Consider the following 17,730-nt stretch of genomic DNA (forward strand, 5'->3'; position numbering starts at 1 on the left):
CCTTCATTATCTATATATATATACCTGGACCCAGTGGTCACTTACCTTGAGAGTTAAGTTCCCAGGGCCTGGATCAAAGCAAACAAAATGGGCATCTCCCACCCCCTCTACCCACTAAGGAATTGTCCTAAAAGAATGATCTGTGTGTCACTGTGCCACACGGAAGAGTGGCTTATACCTGAAGATAAATCCTGTCCCTCCATCAGGCTGGTCTGATGGGCCAGCCTTTCAGGACAAATTTGTGCACCTGAACCTCCTCTAACCTTGAACTTCCACTCCAAGGCTGCCTCAGTCAACCTGGTATAGGAAGAAGGAGAGACCCAGTTACTTGGGCATTTTCCCAGCTTTCCTAAATTAAACTTGATTCTGTATTATCTATCCACTCATTCATTCACTCATCCATTCGTTCACTTTTTAAAACTGGAATATAAGCTTTACAACATTGTGTTAGTTTCTGCTGTACAACATGAATCAGCTCTATGTGTACATGTATCCCCTTCCTCTGAAGCCTCCCTCCCACCACTTCAGGCCATCACAGAGCACTGAGCTGGGCTCCCTGTGTTATACAGCAGCTTCCCACTAGCTAGCTATTTACTCATGGCAGTGTATAGATGTCAACGCCACTCTCTGGATTCAGCCCATCCTCTCCTTCCCCCCACCCTCTGTCCACAAGCCCATTCTCCATGTCTCCACTGCTACCCTGTAAATAGGTTCATCAGTACCATTTTTCTAGATTCCATATATGTGCGTTAATACACGATATTTGATTTTCTCTTTCTGACTTCACTCTGTATGACAGACTCTAGGTTCATCCATATCACTACACATGAGCCAATTTTGTTTCTTTTTATGCATTCATTTTTTAAAAGGCTCATATACAGCACTCACTAAGGGCAGGACATTCCTCTAAATACTTTAGGAATTAACCCATTTACTCCTTACAGTTCCCTATCACACACACACACATGCACACACATACACACATGCACACACATACACACATGCACACACGAACACACACACGTCCTTTGCCCCTCAAGTGTTTCTACTTCTTTGTCTGTGCCTTGTATGTGATCATGTATCATGCCCTTATTTATGTGTTTGCATTATCTCAAACTGGATTAACAGCTCCTAACAGGCAAGAATGCTCTGCGGACACTTACCCAAATGCAATGACTAGCAGGGACATCAACAGTTAAGTTCCCTTCCTGGAAATTGCTGAAGAGGGTGCCACTGGCTGATGCTGTAGCTTCCTGAGGATAAAATAGCTGGTTCCCCTTTCTCTTTTGGGGGTGTCTGTCTAAACCATCATCATTGTTGCAGGTACTGCTGTTTCCACACACTCCCGCCCACACACAGGTAACAGCAATGCTGGGATCCCTGGAAAGATATCATTTTTCCTGTCAACTTACAGGACACTGTGGATGAGGGGCCATAGAATTTGCTCCTGCATCCAGGCCTGGCTCCATCACACACAGCTTTACCATGGCAGGGAAATTCTTTTTATGGAGTTCTGAGTGCAACAGTCTGGCAACTGGGGGCTTAACAAATGTTTTTTCATGATACTGAAGCTGATGTTCAGAGGAACAAAATATTTCCTGGAACAAAGGGGTACATTGTGAGTGAATTCACCTTTTATTAAGGGCTGTCTGGCCACCAGATCCCTCTGTGCCCAGCATGCAAGGAAAACAGACCACAAACATGAATGCAGGACTGGACATGCAGAGACTGTGACCACAGAACCAAACTCTTCAGCATCAAAATGTGTCTACCGTGCAAAACAAACCCTACATTCAATAACCAAGTTGGGGAACAATGAACAGACATGAAGGATTAGGAACTCACAGACTGGCCTGAGCAAAAACTCCCAACTGATTCCAATCTCAATAGCAAGTGTTTATTCAAAAACACTAATTAGCAGGCAAAATGTGGGTTCATGAAACAGTACTCTCCAGAAAGTGAGGAAGGATGGAGAACGTGGAATGGGGGCAGTGGGGGGAAGTAAGACCATTTTCCTCGTGAGAATGATGAGAGAATTGCTTGCTCAAGGGCAAATTTTATGGAAAGTCATGATCCAGTGCTAACAGAGGAGAAACCTTTCCAAAGAGTTAATGGAGCAGTTAGAGAAATTCAGGTTCAGTAAATCATGAGGACTGGGAGTATTGATCTGAACATCCTGGTGGATGAAAATATGGAGCTGAGCTGCTGACCAAACTATATAATAGAACAGCTCTTCCACAGAGGATGGGGATTTTTAGTTGCTGAGCTGATGCTGCAGTCTTGCCCACCCGGCTCTCCCTCTCAAGCTGGTTCTCTTTAAAAAAATGCTTTCCACTCTGTCCTGGAAGTTGGTCAACTAACCTCCCACTCACATAACTGCCCTTCTCATCTCTGATGAGTTCTAAATCTACAACCTCCAGGCCAAGCTCTCATCTGACCTCCAGGGGGACAGTTCCAGGTATCTCAGGGAATTGGGTAACTCACTGTCACAACTAAATCAATGCTCATCCTGCCCAGAGCCCTCACCACCATCATCAGTGAAAAAGCAAAGCAATCAAATAAACCATAAATCTTTTCAATCGTGTTTCCTATCTGTCAACTTTGAAAATATGGGTTTACCTGTAATCCCTCCCTTTTTCAGCTCCTTTACCCAAACTGTCAATAATATCAGCATTTCACCAGTTATTCCAGTGATTTCTATAATTCTGTTATGTCATCTAGAGAATGAGAGTAAGAGACTGACATGAAGACTGACCAAAAACCATGTGTCCGTGGAACACTCAGAATGATACCAGGCATTTCGTTATTATACACAAGCCATCATTTTGACCAGCACTGGCATTGCAGGAAAATATTTCTCCAATTCTTTCCTCTAGACACTCCACCAGCATCACATCAACACCTTCATTGCCTCAGCCATTGGAGTTTGGGATGTTAAGTTTCCAAGCCTTTAAAGCCAGGAGCCTCCTAAGAGAAATAAAGACCAGTCCTTGCTGCTTGTCACAATCTACTGGGAGTTAAAAAAAATAGATACCAAGTCCCAACCCCAGACTTGCAGAATCTAAAACTTGGGGGAAGGTGTGCCTAGAAGCAGTTTGCGTTTTTCAGCAGCCTCTCTGGGTCTTCTGCTGCAAAGTCAGGTATGGGAACCACTATATAAGACAAGGCTATTGCATATTCTCATTCTATAGATGAGGATACTGAGGCAGAGAGAAATTAAGAGACTGAATTAAGGACACAGAGCTGGGAGGTAGCGGGGCCAGGAGGAACCCAAATCCCAGGGTTCTCAATCCAAGGACCTTCCTGTCACCATCCTGGCTACTCTTAGCCTTCTGGATGCCATAGATCCCTCCCCTGTTCTTCTCTGCTACCATTGTCACACACTCTAAATACTTGGTCTACATTGACCTCTGTTCAAGACTCTAAAGTAGTTCTCCAGGGCAGGGCTACTCTCCATATGGAGAAGGGTATAGCTAAATGATTTTGTTAGAAAATTAACCCATGAGAGGTATAGTGATTTACTGGTGAAGATTTAGAACAGTGGGTACTTATTTGTAGCACAACATTAAAATTCTCATCTTCATCATGTGTGAATGACAGCTACTCCAAATCAATGTCAGCACCGTTCTACAGGTCAAATGTTATGTAATCTTACAAAAGAAGTAACTTGCTGGACAGTGTTACGTGATCATGCTCATCTCCTGCATCAGGCACAACCTTGGCACTAGGGTACCAGAAATGAGAGTTCCAGAGCTCCTTTGGATATCTGGTCAACCTTATAGACTCGATGGACTAGAATAGTATCCTGAAGGGAAGAAATGAGATCAGGCTTGGACTTCATCCAAATAGTATTGCAGGCTGGGGATTTCCTTCATGGAAAGCCATACAAATCATGGGGATAAGTGTGGGGACCCAAGGCAGGGGTCCTCCCCATGGATAAGAGGAGTACCATCTCATCAGTTGGTTAATAGATGGGGATCTATGGAAGAGTACTTCAGAGCCACTTTTCAAAGCTTTATATAGATATCTGGCCAACTGCATTATATGTTAAATAAGTAGGAACTTGGAGGCATTAAAAATTAATAGAAAGCTGTATGAATAATGAATCTGTGGCAGTGTATAAAATGATCATACATTACCTCCAGGTTAGGCAATGCATCTTGGAAATGGCACGAGCTATGTGAACTTACAGAGTTTTCACTGGTGGCCTGAGAAGAGGAACAAAGGAGAAGGTAAATGAAATCTGGGTTGAATGAAGGCACAAGTTACTGATGCTTTGAAGCAACGTGTCTAAGGATTTCCATATACTCTGTCCCAATTGGAGACATGTACCACAGCCCTGAGCCTCTGAGCCCAAATTGCAGAGGCTGATTCTGATCTCCTGTGACAGAGAGACCCCTTAGGATAGAAGTAAAGCAGGCTATAAGTAAAGGTTACAAGTACCCCTTGGGTTACAAGTAAAGCTAAAGGCAAAGGAGAAAAGGAAAGATATACCCATCTGAATGCAGAGTTCCAAAGAATAGCAAGGAGACATAAGAAAGCCTTCCTCAGTGATCAATGCAAATAAATAGAGGAAAACAACAGAATGGGAAAGACTAGAGATCTCTTCAAGAAAATTAGAGATACCAAGGGAACATTTCTCGCAAAGATGGGCTCAATAAATGACAGAAATGGTATGGACCTAACAGAAGCAGAAGATATTAAGAAGAGGTGACAAGAACACACAGAAAAGCTATACAAAAAAGATCTTCATGACCCAGATAACCACCATGGTGTGATCACTCACCTAAAGCCAGATATCCTGGAATGCGAAGTCAAGTGGGCTGTAGGAAGCATCACTACGCACAAAGCTAGTAGAGGTAATGGAATTCCAGTCGAGCTCTTTCAAATCCTAAAAGATGATGCTGTGAAAGTGTTGCAGTCAATATGCCAGCAAATTTGGAAAACTCAGCAGTGGCCACAGGACTGGAAAAGATTAGCTTTCATTTCAATCCCAAAAAAGGCAATGCCAAAGAATGTTCAAGCTACCACGTGACTGCACCATCTCACATGCTAGCAAAGCAATGCTCAAAATTCTCCAAGCCAGGCTTCAACAGTACGTGAACTGTGAACTTCCAGATGTTCAACTTGGATTTAGAAAAGGCAGAGGAACCAGAGATCAAATTGCCAACATCTGTTGGATCATCGAAAAAGCAAGAGAATTCCAGAAAAACATCTACTTTTGCTTTATTGACTACGCCAAAGCCTTTGACTGTGTATACCACAACAAACTCTGGAAAATTCTTAGAGATGGGACTACCAGACCACCTTACCTGTCTCCTGAGGAATGTGTATGCCAGTCAAGAAATTAGAGGGATTCTAACTGTATATAGTTAGAAATGGACATAGAACAACAGGGTGGTTCCAAATTAGAAAAGAAGTACGTCAAGACTGTATATTGTCACCCTGCTTATTTAACTTATATGCAGAGTACATCATGAGAAATGCCAGACTGGATGAAGCACAAGCTGGAATCAAGATTGCCAGGAGAAATATCAACAACCTGAGATACACAGATGACACCACCCTTAAGGCAGAAAGCAAAGAAGAACTAAAGAGCTTCCTGATGAAAATGAAAAAGGAGATTGAAAAAGTTGGCTTAAAACTCAACATTCAAAAAACTAAGATCATGGCATCTGGTCCCATCACTTCATGGAAAATAGATCAGGAAACAGTGGAAACCGTGAGAGGCTTTATTTTTTGGGGCTCCAAAATCACTGCGGATGGTGACTGCAGCCATGAAATTAAAAGACACTTGCTCCTTGGAAGAAAAGCTATGACAAACCTAGACAGCATATTAAAAAGCAGAAACATTCCTTTGCCAACAAAAGTCCGTCTCGTCAAAGCTATGGCTTTTCCAGTAGTCATGTATGGATGTGAGAACTGGACCATAAAGAAAGCTGCTGCTGCTGCTGCTAAGTCGCTTCAGTCATGTCTGACTCTGTGCGACCCCATAGACGGCAGCCCACCAGGCTCCCCCATCCCTGGGATTCTCCAGGCAAGAACACTGGAGTGGGTTGCCATTTCCTTCTCCAATGCATGAAAGTGAAAAGCGAAAGTGAGCACCAAAGAATTGATGCTTTTGAGCTGTGATGTTGGAGAAGACTCTTGAGAGTCCTTTGGACTGCAAGGAGATCCAACCAGTCCATCCTAAAGGAAATCAGTCCTGGGTGTTCTTTGGAAGGACTGATGTTGAAGCTGAAACTCCAATACTTTGGCCACCTGATGTGAAGAACTGACTCATTGGAAAAGACCCTGATGCTAGGAAAGACTGAAGGCAGGAGGAGAAGGGGAAGACAGAGGATGAGATGGTTGGATGGCATTACTGACTTGATGGACATGAGTTTGAGCAAGCTCTGGGAGGTGATGATGGGCAGGGAAGCCTGATGTGCTGCAGTCCATGGGGTCTCAAAGAGTCAGACAGGACTGAGCAACTGAACTGAACTGAACTGAGGGCTTCCCAGGCAGCACAGTGGTAGAGAATTCGCCTGCCAATGCAGGTGACACAAGAGAGGTGGATTCAATCCATGAGTTAGGAAGATCCCCTGGAGGAGGAAATGGCAACCCACTCCAGTATTCTTGCCTGGGGAATCCCATGGACAGACGAGCCTGGAGGGCTACTGTCCGTGGGGTTGCAAAGAGTCAGACATTACTGAGCAACGCACACGCCTGCTGGTAGTTTTCCATGCTTCCTTTTCATCCTTCCAGTATCCAGTTACTTGGTCATCTCCTCTCTCTCTCTCTCTCTCTCTCTCTCTCTCTCTCTCTCTCTCTCTCACACACACACATACACACACACACACACACACACACACACACGCAATGCTGGCATATGCTGGCTTTCAGAGTTTTAGATACTATGTTGGCTCAACATGAAACAAGCAGACCAAAAAAAAGAGCATTTCCTGCAAATTAAAGACAGGCAGAGCCTGGTAACACAGGTGATGGGGTGAACATTTACAAAGTCTGCCTCTCAACACTGCTTCTTTGATGCACTTTATTTTGCCCTAAAGGAATTTCATGGTAATGAAATCTGTACTCAAAAATCAAGCCTTCCTAACTAGAGATACCTTGGGATTTTTTGTTCTCTGCTGTGTAGCTGTGTGTGGCATGACCCTGTTACTGAGTGTGTGTTGGGGATGGGGGGGAGTGTTGCTATCAATGTATGATATAAGTCTGCTTTGAAAGCTGATCCCATGGGGTAAAGTAAGATACAGATCTAATTTGATGAGATGGTAAATTTTGACCTGTCTTACCTAACAGAATTCTGGTGCTTGTTTTTTCATTATAAAGATTTGGGGTAATAACTTTATTTAGTGCTTGCTTTTCTACCCCCCCCCCCCCCGGATTTCTAGCAGAAAGTCAAAGATCCTGATTTACAAACAGAGGTTTCTTAACTACTATTTTTAGAACAATGCTGTACCAGATTTATAAGGGAGGTTAGGGGGAGAAACTCCAGTCACTTTCAAGCAAAGTAGCATTTCACTGCATAATAATGAAGTACTAATTGCTCTTTGTCATCACTTTTTATGCAAATTGCCCTGGAGCATTTGCCCAATATGCGTTTTACATTTTAACAAAGAAAGTGGAGTCTTGACAAACAAGAATAGTATACCCAAGCAAAAATAAAAATATCAGCTATAAAATAAAACTGCTTAAGGTGCATTCTCTATGGTTATAACTTTTTCTATTATATCATTCCCATTATTAGATCTATTTGACCAATAAGATTTCTTTGAATCTAAAATAGCAGTTTATGTGTCAGGAAAAAATAAGTTGGTGGGCAAAACCTGAATATTTTGCTCATCATACAATTTGCAATGGAAGTTTGATGTGAAAATTATGTTCCCAGCAGAATTTAAATAGACCAGGTCAAAATCTAGACTGTCAAAGGAATCCAGTTGTGTCAAAGCATTTATAACAGGCACAAATCTCACTATTTTAGAGGTTTCAGTTATTCTAATGGTTCCCATTTTCATAGAGACAGTCATCAGCGTTATATTAAAAAAAAAAAGAAAGAAAGAAACATGATTTGCATATCACAAATGGGTAGAGAGGTTAAAACATATCTCAGGATGTGTGTGTTCAGATTCCAGTCTGGAGACAGTTACTAGTCACTATCTTGGTGACCATCAGGCAGTAGAGGGAAAAAAAGAGAGAAATGTGATTTATGAGATTTCTGAGACCTTCGGAGTAATCTAAAATTCAAACCTGGTCTTCTAGGTCATTATGAAGATATATTTGTCAAGGTAAGAGGATAGAACATATTTTATTTAACAGTCTGTTAGTTTGATCTATACCATTTAAATATTTAAACATATGGTATGTGGGCCTCCATTTGTACTGTTGCCCTAGGCTCCACAAATGTTAGAGGCAGGCCTACTTCCTAGAACCACTCCTCCACTTCCAATTCACAAGCTTCCATCAAATCTGGACCTGCTTATTCTAAAAACAGAATACAATTGGCTCAAGGCAACTGATGTCCAGAACTATCACTATGCTATTCCTAAAGCCATACTTTGCAAATCAAAAAATACATTATGTGACAAGGTTCACTGTTTACAAAGAAATAGAGGATTTCTTTCCAGATGTACAGAAATGAGCTGTTGCCTTATTAAATGACCATTGTAGAGTAGGATAATTCCTGGAATAATAATGAATAATGGGAAGCCTGTTTAATTCCAGACTTCTAAGCCATTTACAGTCCTAAAGTCATTAGTCCACAGTCCCTTCTTCTGAGCTGGATCCACAAGGTGTGAGCCACTCACTTTTACAAGCACCTAGGCCCAGAAAAGTATTGCCTAAAGTCACAGCATGAGTCAGGGGGCAAGTGGAGTGCAGAATCACTCATGGTCCCAGACACCCTCCATTAGACAACCCGATTATGAGATGAAATACTGGTAAACACAAGCTTCTGTACCCAGGAAATGCACTGTGAAGGGCATAATGAATTACTTATGTTGCGTAGTGTATATATAAATCATATTAAAGCATGCTGAATGGTACATTATCATGCTTCTATTTTGCATTACAAAAGTAACTAATGTAAGCTGCAAAGTGTACTTTTAATCCATTATTCATTTCTAAAAGTAGTCAGACCACTATTCAAGTACCATAAAAGGCTACCAGGATAAGCAAACCTGCTTTTCAATGGATGAAGATGAAACAGCAAGATTTTTAAATCAATTTTAAATTAGTCAGGCTGTATTTATCAAAACTCATATCAAATCTATGTATTCTCAGTTCAGATGGAGGAATTATGACAAACCATAACTTTTTCTCCACCCCCCCACACACAAAATTCTATTTCTCCAGTCTAGCATTAATATAATTACTTTCATTATGTGTGATTCTCTGATACTGTTTATTTTACTTCATTTTTAATGTTCACACTGGTTCAAAATATATTTTTAGTTTTCCTTCTCATTTCAGTTCAGCTCTGTACACTCTAGTTTTTCCACAGGGGCTGCCTCAAGGAGTTAGCACTTTTTCTACAAATGTTTCCCTAACACAAAAGCAAGAACTTGGGGTGTCTCCATCAAGCCCCTAGCACTCCATATAAAGCACCCCACAAAAGCTTTTTTAGTCAGGGTTCAAAATCCAGGAGCCAAAGAAGAAAAGGCTGATAGAAATTGATACAAAAGCAACATAAGTAGGAAATCCAAATGACAAACTAAGAGAATGTTTGCACCCTAAATCACAAGGAGTCCAACCGCTTAACGTTTCATGAGTCTCAGAAATTGAGAAGGACTTCGCTGGTGGCACACTGCATAAGAATCTGCCTGAGAAGCCAAGCACCACAAAAATGAATAGCTGTCACTCATTGCAACTGGAGAAAGAACTTGCAGAGCAATGAAGACCCATTGTGGCCAAAAAGAAATAAATAATTGCTTTAAAAACCATTAAAAAGAAAAGAAGACATTGAGAAAAGTCCAACAGCCTATCTGAACAAAGGTCATGAAGAAAAAATTTACAGAGGGGGAAATACAAATGAAATACATATGAGAAAACTTGCAGCTTCACTCGTGAAGTTCAATTCAAATTAAAGCTTCACAATGAAACCATTTCAAATTGGCAAACATTTCCCCAAGTTTGATAATATAACTGTTGACGGGGCTGTAGGGGAAATAAACACATGCTGGTGGGACTGCCAATTAGACTAAATAGTGGATGGCAATAGGTCAACCCCTTATAAGGTAACTCCTTATCAGAGTTACTTGCTTTGACCTAGTAATCCCAATTCTGGGAATTTATCCTACATAGAGATTCATCTGCACCCTTATGAAATGATATGTATGCAAGGTTATTCACTACAACATGATTTGTAGCAGCAACACTTGGTCCATTAATAGATGTGATGGCTAATTTTATATGTCAGTTTGACTGGGCCACAGGCTGCAAATTATTTGATCAAATGTTATTCTGAGTATTCCCATGAGGCTGTTTTTGGATGAGATCTGAAGCAGTAGATTGAACAAAGCAGACTGCCCTCCCTAATGTGGGTGGGCTAGTTGAAAGTCTGAACAGTACATATCAGAAACAGTACTCACTACAGAAAAACAAATGGGGATGACCTTGGTGAGACCTGCTGCTGCTGCTGCTAAGTCACGTCAGTCGTGTCCGACTCTGTGCAACCCCATAGATGGCAGCCCACCAGGCTCCCCTGCCTCTGGGATTCTCCAGGCAAGAACACTGGAGTGGGTTGCCATTTCCTTCTTCAAAGCATGAAAGTGAAAAGTGAAAGTGAAGTCGCTCAGTTGTGCCCGACTCTTAGCGACCCCATGGACTGCAGCCTACCAGGCTCCTCCATCCATGGGATTTTCCAGGCAAGAGTACTGGACCTAGGACACATTAACTAAGTAACTGTTATGTGTAGAACAAAATGTGTTAAATGCTTACCTTTACATGAAAAGGGAGATAAAGGTACATATTGGTAATTGCTTATATTCACATTAAGAAATATTAAAAGAAACACAAAAGCAGTAAATAAAATCATTTCACTAGGGTCAGAGTGAACCAGGATATATATGCATAAAGAGATACGTTTTCAGTCCTTTTGCTTTTTGAATCATGTGAATATATCACTTATTCAAAAAAAGCTAAAATAAATTTTAGAATAACTAATAGTGTTTCTTGATCACATCACCCTAATTGATTTCTTATATGGCACTATCACCATTGGAGATATTCTTGTTTAGTTTCCCTGTTTTCTGTGCTTTAGGACAGGGGTCAGCAAAGTATAGCCCATGAGCCAAATTCAACCCATCTCTTATTTTGTAAATAACGTTTCAGCAATAAACAGCCATGTCCATTCATTTTCATATTTCTCAGACTGCTTTTATGCTACAGGGGCAGAGGTGAATGGCTGTGACTGACACCAAATGGCCCAAAAGCCTAAAATATTTACCATCTGGCCTTTTCCAGAAAAAGTTTGCTGACACTTGCTCTAGAACTCAAATCCCTTCTTAACAGAATGTGAGGGTAGGGGCTTCCCAGGTGGCTGGTGGCAAAGACCCTGCCTGCCAGTGCAGGAGATGTGGGTTTGAATCCTGGGTCAGGAAGACCCCCCTGGAGGAGGGCATGGCAATCCATTCCAGTATTCTTGCCTGGGAAATCCTATGGACAAAGGAGCCCGGCGGGCTACAGTCCACAGAGTCACAAAGAGTCAGATATGACAGAGCATGCACACACACACAAGGGTAGGAAGCTTATTTGGTCTCCAACATATTCCTTCAGTTCAGTTCAGTTCAGTCACTCAGCCATGTCCAACTCTTTGAGACCCCATGAACTGCAGCACGCCAGGCTTCCCTGTCCATCACCACCTCCCAGAGCTTGCTCAAACTCATGTCCATCAAGTCAGTAATGCCATCCAACCATCTCATCCTCTGTCTTCCCCTTCTCCTCCTGCCTTCAATCTTTCCCAGCATCAGGGTCTTTTCCAATGAGTCAGTTTTTCACATCAGGTGGCCAAAGTATTGGAGTTTCAGCTTCAGCATCAGTCCTTTCAATGAACATTCAGGACTGATTTCCTTTAGGATGGACTGGTTGAATCTCCTTGCAGTCCAAGGGACTCTCAAGAGTCTTCTCCAACATCACAGTTCAAAAGCATCAATTCTTTGGTGCTTAGCTTTCTTTATGGTCCAACTCTCACATCCATACATGACTACTGGAAAAGCCATAGCTTTGACTAGACGGAACTTTGTTGGCAAAGGAATGTTTCTGCTTTTTAATATGCTGTCTAGGTTTGTCATAGCTTTTCTTCCAAGGAGCAAGTGTCTTTTAATTTCATGGCTGCAGTCACCATCTGCAGTGATTTTGGAGCCCCCCCCAAAATAAAGTCTTTCACTGTTTCCATTGTTTCCCCATCTATTTGCTGTGAACTGTATTCCTTACACTCTTGAATAGGGTCTAGGTTGATTTTCCTGAAAAACAAACTCTGAGCTGGAGATCAGTGAACAGCAGGCTTCTTAGGGCTGCTCCTAGGATCACCTGAGGGAAGGAAAGGAGCTGGGAAGCAGGGAGGAGTCAAGCACCCCCACCAGCCTGCCCCCTCCCCCCAGTCGCAAAGGACTGTCTCACCTGACCACAGTGGTGCTTCCTGTAGGTGGAATGACCCTTCAGAGCTCCAGATGAGTTGAGAGGACTGCGGCGTTCTGGCCCCACTTGGATCGGTCATTGCATGGGGGCATCCGGGAAAGGAGGTATGACTTTCTTTCTTCAGTCGAAACAAATCCTGAAGCAGTGTCACTAGTGACAGCTGTCTGCCAACAGGACTCCCCAAAGCTGGGATATAAAAGTGAAAGTGTTAATCACCCAGTTGTGTCCAACTCTTTGCAACCTCACGGACTGTGTAGCTCGTCAGGCTCCTCTGTCGGTGGAATTCTCCAGGCAAGAATACTGGAGTGGGTTGCCATTCCCTTCTCCACAGGATCTTCCCAACAAAGGGATCAAACTTGGGTCTCCTACAGTGTAGCAGATTCTTTACCATCTGAACCACCAAAGCTGGGATAATAAGGATTTAATTTGGGGTGGAGGAGCATATGACATAACATCCATCACAACACAGCATTCATCCCTGACAATATGTAAGCAACTGTGTGAATGCGTGAGCATGTATCTTCCAGTGATGACTCCGTCTCTTTGAAAAGTCCCCTTGAGTAGATTTTATTCTCATCACCTTTCTTTGGGTTTTTCAGTACGTGTCTTAGTTTGTGTATGCTCAGATGCAGACTCTGAGACAATGGCTGGAGTTCAACTACTATATATATATATATTTTTTTAATTTATACATATATATATTTTTTTTTCCTTAAATGCAGGGAACACTAGTAGAGGAAAGAAGTCAGACAGAGAAGGTAAGGCAGTTAACCCACTGCCTGTGGCAACAGAGTCATCCCCTAGTATCTGAGGGCCATTGGTTTCAGGACCTACACGAGCTACCAAGTTGCACAGAGGCTCACATGCCTTGTATAAAATAGCATAGTACTTGCATACATCCTACACACATCCTCCATATACTTTACATCATCTCTAGATTACTTGTAGTATCCAATACAATATAAATGGTATGTGAACAGTTTTCAGTAAATGTCAGATTCAAGTTTTGCGTTTTGGAACTTCCTGGAATTTGGGGGGGATTTTTTTGAATATTTTTTATCCTTAAACCCACAGAGGCAGAAGTTGCGCCACTTGTATGGATTACTGCTGCTCAAAGTGAGGTTCAGGGAATAGCGCCCATCCAGGAACAGTTTGTCACTAAGTTTACAAACTACAGTTGTTGTCAGTTCCACCTCATCCTGATCCTCAGTTTCTGAGCAAAATTTTCCCGCATTCACTCAAAATCATTAATCACCTTTAACTTAAAGTTAAGAGCCAATGTCCAGTGGAAAATACTACACCAGTTACAGATTGGTAATTTTCACAGTTTTCTAGCAGGTGAAATAGCTCCCATCCCAAACTTTTTATCCTTTGAATCTAGAGAGTCTATATTTCTCATTGTAAAACAATGGTTCCCATGGGAACAAAGTATCAGATTCTCTTAGCAACCACTGCAGCTCCTATAACATTGATAAACTTGGTATCAATATCAAACGAATTTTACTAAGTGCTTATTGTTACTGTAAAACCAAGCTTACCATAATTTAACTTTAAAAAATCTAAGCAGGATATAAAACTTCATATAAACTGTGGTATGTACAAAATAAAGTATGTATAAAATACAAAAAGACCTCAGAGAAATAAACTAAAATATTAATTCTTTCTTTCTTGATGAATGTGTGTTCTAAATTTTTGCTTTGTGCACTAAATAACTATAACACCAAAAAGAGAGAGAACTCTAAACACAATATAATATAAACACATCTTTTAACTCAGAGATGAAGAGTGGACGTATCATTAAGCTCTAAGCTGTTGGTCACAGCATTTTCTTCTCTTGACTTCATGACTATATCACTGGATGAGAGGGTACCAATCACTTAACCACTGGCCTTTAGATTCTTTCCATGAAGAGTGATGTCTAAGTTTCTTTTGAACTCTAAAAGTCAAAAACTTTATAATTTTACTTTTCCACAATAATTATATGTGGAGGCTTGCCCCAATAGTATTGAAGCAGTTTGCAGGTTTTGGAGAGCATAATGCTAACCAGGGAATAAGAAATAACAAGTGTTGATGATATGGAGAGAAGAGAACCCTTGTACACTGTTAGTGGAAATGTAAATCGGTGCAGTCATGATGGAAAACAGCATAGAGGTTCCTCAAAAATTAAAAATACACCTACCATGCAATTCAGCAATTTCACTTCTGGGTATATACATGAGGAAAATGAAATTGCTATCTGGAAGAGATACCTGCACTCCACTGTTCACTGCAATATAAATTACAATAGCCAAGACACAGGAACAGCCTAGCCAACCAAAGTTCACATGGATGGACCTTCAAGGCATTATGTTAAGTGAACTGAAGCCAGACAGAGAAAGACAAATACTATATATTCTCACTTATATATGGAATCTAGGAAAACTGAACTCATAAGTATTGAAAATAGATTGGTGGTTGAATGAGGTAGGGAGTAAAGGGTGGGCAAAATGGGTAAAGGTGATTCAAAGGTATACTTTCAGTTACAAAATAAATAAGTTCTGGAGATCAATATACAACAATACTATGTTGTATATTTGAAAGTTGCTAAGAGAGTAAATCTTGAAAGTTCTCATCACAAGAAAAATAATTATAGCTATGTGAGGTGATAGATTTTAACTAAACTTATTGAGGCAAACATTTTTCTATATAAACCTGTCTAGATCATTATGAAGGTTGTACACCTTCAACTAACACAACATGTCAATTATATCTCAACAAAACTGGAAAAACATAAAATAAATAAAAAGGAGAATCTCCCGGAGAGTTTCTTATAAGCCGATGACCGGGCTGCACCCTCAGATTCTCCATCAGTAGTTTAGACTAGGGCATTTTTATCATGGCTTCCCAGAGGTTCTAACATAGGTCACATTTGGGCACTAATCCACAATCTATGTGCAAATCTTGAGACTTAAAAATCATCAAGAAAAGAAACCATTTGGCATAAGAGAATGAGTCTTCCTTGAGATCATCCAAAACTAAGTGGTACAATTGGAACTTAGGGCAGTTTGGGTCCTAAGGTATTTAACTGAGACTCATCTATTAGTTCGGAGAAGGCAATGGCACCCCACTCCAGTACTCTTGCCTGGAAAATCCCTTGGACGGAGGAGCCTGGTGGGCTACAGTCCATGGGGTCGCTAAGAGTCAGACATGACTGAGCGACTTCACTTTCACTTTTCACTTTCATGCATTGGAGAAGGAAATGGCAACCCACTCCAGTGTTCTTGCCTGGAGAATCCCAGGGACGGGGGAGCTGGTGGGCTGCCGTCTACGGGGTTACACAGAGTCGGACACGACTGAAGCGACGCGGCAGCAGCAGCATCTATTAGTTCCAGTCCCTTTGTTACATTCATCCTAGACCTCAGCTCCATCAGTATTTTTTTCACTCTTTGAAGCCTCACTCTGCACCACCTGTAACATCCTCTGTGACTCATCACAGAACACATGTGGGGCCTGGCACCTGGAAATAGACACGCTTTTCCCTCAGAGCGGAGACCTGCCTCACGCTCTCTAATAGAAACAACGCCTGCTTTGTCCAATGCAACAGCAGCCGCCGACCTGCCACTGGCGATATGAAAGCTAACAATAAAGGATGGAGACAAATGTAAAACAGTGTGTGTAATATATTTAATCCTCCACACTCAGAGTGAGTGAAGTCGCTCAGTCGTGTCTGACTCTTTGCAACCCCATGGACTGTAGCCTACCAGGCTCCTCCATCCATGGGATTCTCCAGGCAAGAGTACTGGAATGGGTTGCCATTTCCTTCTCCAGGGGATCTTCCCAACCCAGGGATTGAACCCAAGTTTCCTGCATTGAAGGCAGACGCTCTACCATCTGAGCCACCAGGGAAGTACACCATATTCAGAAGCAGTTGACAAACTAAACTTTAAAACCAGCAGGCTTTTACTGGAAACTTTCTTCTACCGTGAGTATGAAACAAAGATCCACCTGTGAGTAAAGAGCAAAAATCTTCCCTAAAGGGGTCATTTCTTGAAGATAAGCAAATTTTAAAAATCCACAAGAAATGTCTTTCCTAGGTGTTTACTGCAAAAAGATGGTTTTTAATTTAATAACCAGGAGAAAGCACTCTACGAACTGTATGATGCTGAGTTTTGACGTGAGGTTGGAATGGGAAAGGTGTTCATGTCTGTTGCTTATTATTGTTCAACATAAGTTCTGTTTACTTAAAAAGAAATTTGTTTTGCCTATTCTCAAGTGTTTTTACCGAATTACATAACCATCAGGGATAGATGAACGACCCCATGGCTGCACATCACTGCCCATGCCTGATGATATCAAAGTTTTAAAGTATCTGCCAAACACTGGATGGGGGAAAGTGTTTTATTGTTGCTTCTATTTGTCTTTATATCATTACTATAAAGTTGATCAGCTTTTTTTTAAGTCCACAAGCCATCTCTTGCCTCTTTTGTGAAATCACATGTTTGCTTTGCTTATATTTCTATTGGATGTGTTCTATTTTTATTTGCATGAAGACGTGCTTTGTAGATTCTGATGTTGGTGCTTGGCCATAGCTTCTCTTTAAATGCATCATGGGTTTAAGAAAACGCAAGATCTGAAAACCAGTGCATAAAACACAGTGGAGCATAATGAAACACGTTTCAAGTGCATCCTTACCTTTACAAAAAGGTTATTTACATACACTTTGAAATAAGAATAATCCTTCTAGCATTTAAAATATCATTAGTTTGGTTATACTTTATTTCTTGATCTGGGTGCTGGTTATATGTATGGGTGGTTGACTTTGTGAAATTTCATGGAGCTGTAAATGCATAGGTTGGTACCCTTTACCATAAGTAAGTTATATTTAGTTAAAAGTTTACCTAAAAATTCATTAGATTTATATCCCAATGTGCATACAACTTTTCATGGATGTGAGTCTGCTATAACTTTTGTTGAAGATGGTACATTAGAAAACACAGCGACGGAGGGAAAAGATAACAGAACAGAATGAGTTTCTGTGCGTTCAAACAAGGCCACAGGAGGTAAGAAAGAAGACCCAAGTCAAGGTAAAGGGTGACCCAGTGTCAACAGGATGAC

The 17,730-nt window shown here is 41.3% G+C and overlaps 1 long non-coding RNA gene across 1 annotated transcript in view; it reads right to left on the reverse strand.

Annotated features, from left to right (window-relative positions):
* Positions 1-12,807, reverse strand: part of LOC129619952 (uncharacterized) — a 48,916-nt gene extending 36,109 nt beyond the window's left edge. The window contains exons 1-2 of the long non-coding RNA XR_008698316.1: positions 12,619-12,807; positions 1,164-1,380 (exon numbers count right to left, since the gene is read on the reverse strand). This is a non-coding gene — a long non-coding RNA (uncharacterized LOC129619952). The remainder of the gene's footprint in view (positions 1-1,163; positions 1,381-12,618) is intronic.
* Between the last annotated feature and the right edge of the window lie 4,923 nt (positions 12,808-17,730).

Source organism: Bubalus kerabau, chromosome 9 (genome assembly GCF_029407905.1).
Source record: "Bubalus kerabau isolate K-KA32 ecotype Philippines breed swamp buffalo chromosome 9, PCC_UOA_SB_1v2, whole genome shotgun sequence".
In the NCBI taxonomy this organism is placed as follows: domain Eukaryota; kingdom Metazoa; phylum Chordata; class Mammalia; order Artiodactyla; family Bovidae; genus Bubalus; species Bubalus kerabau.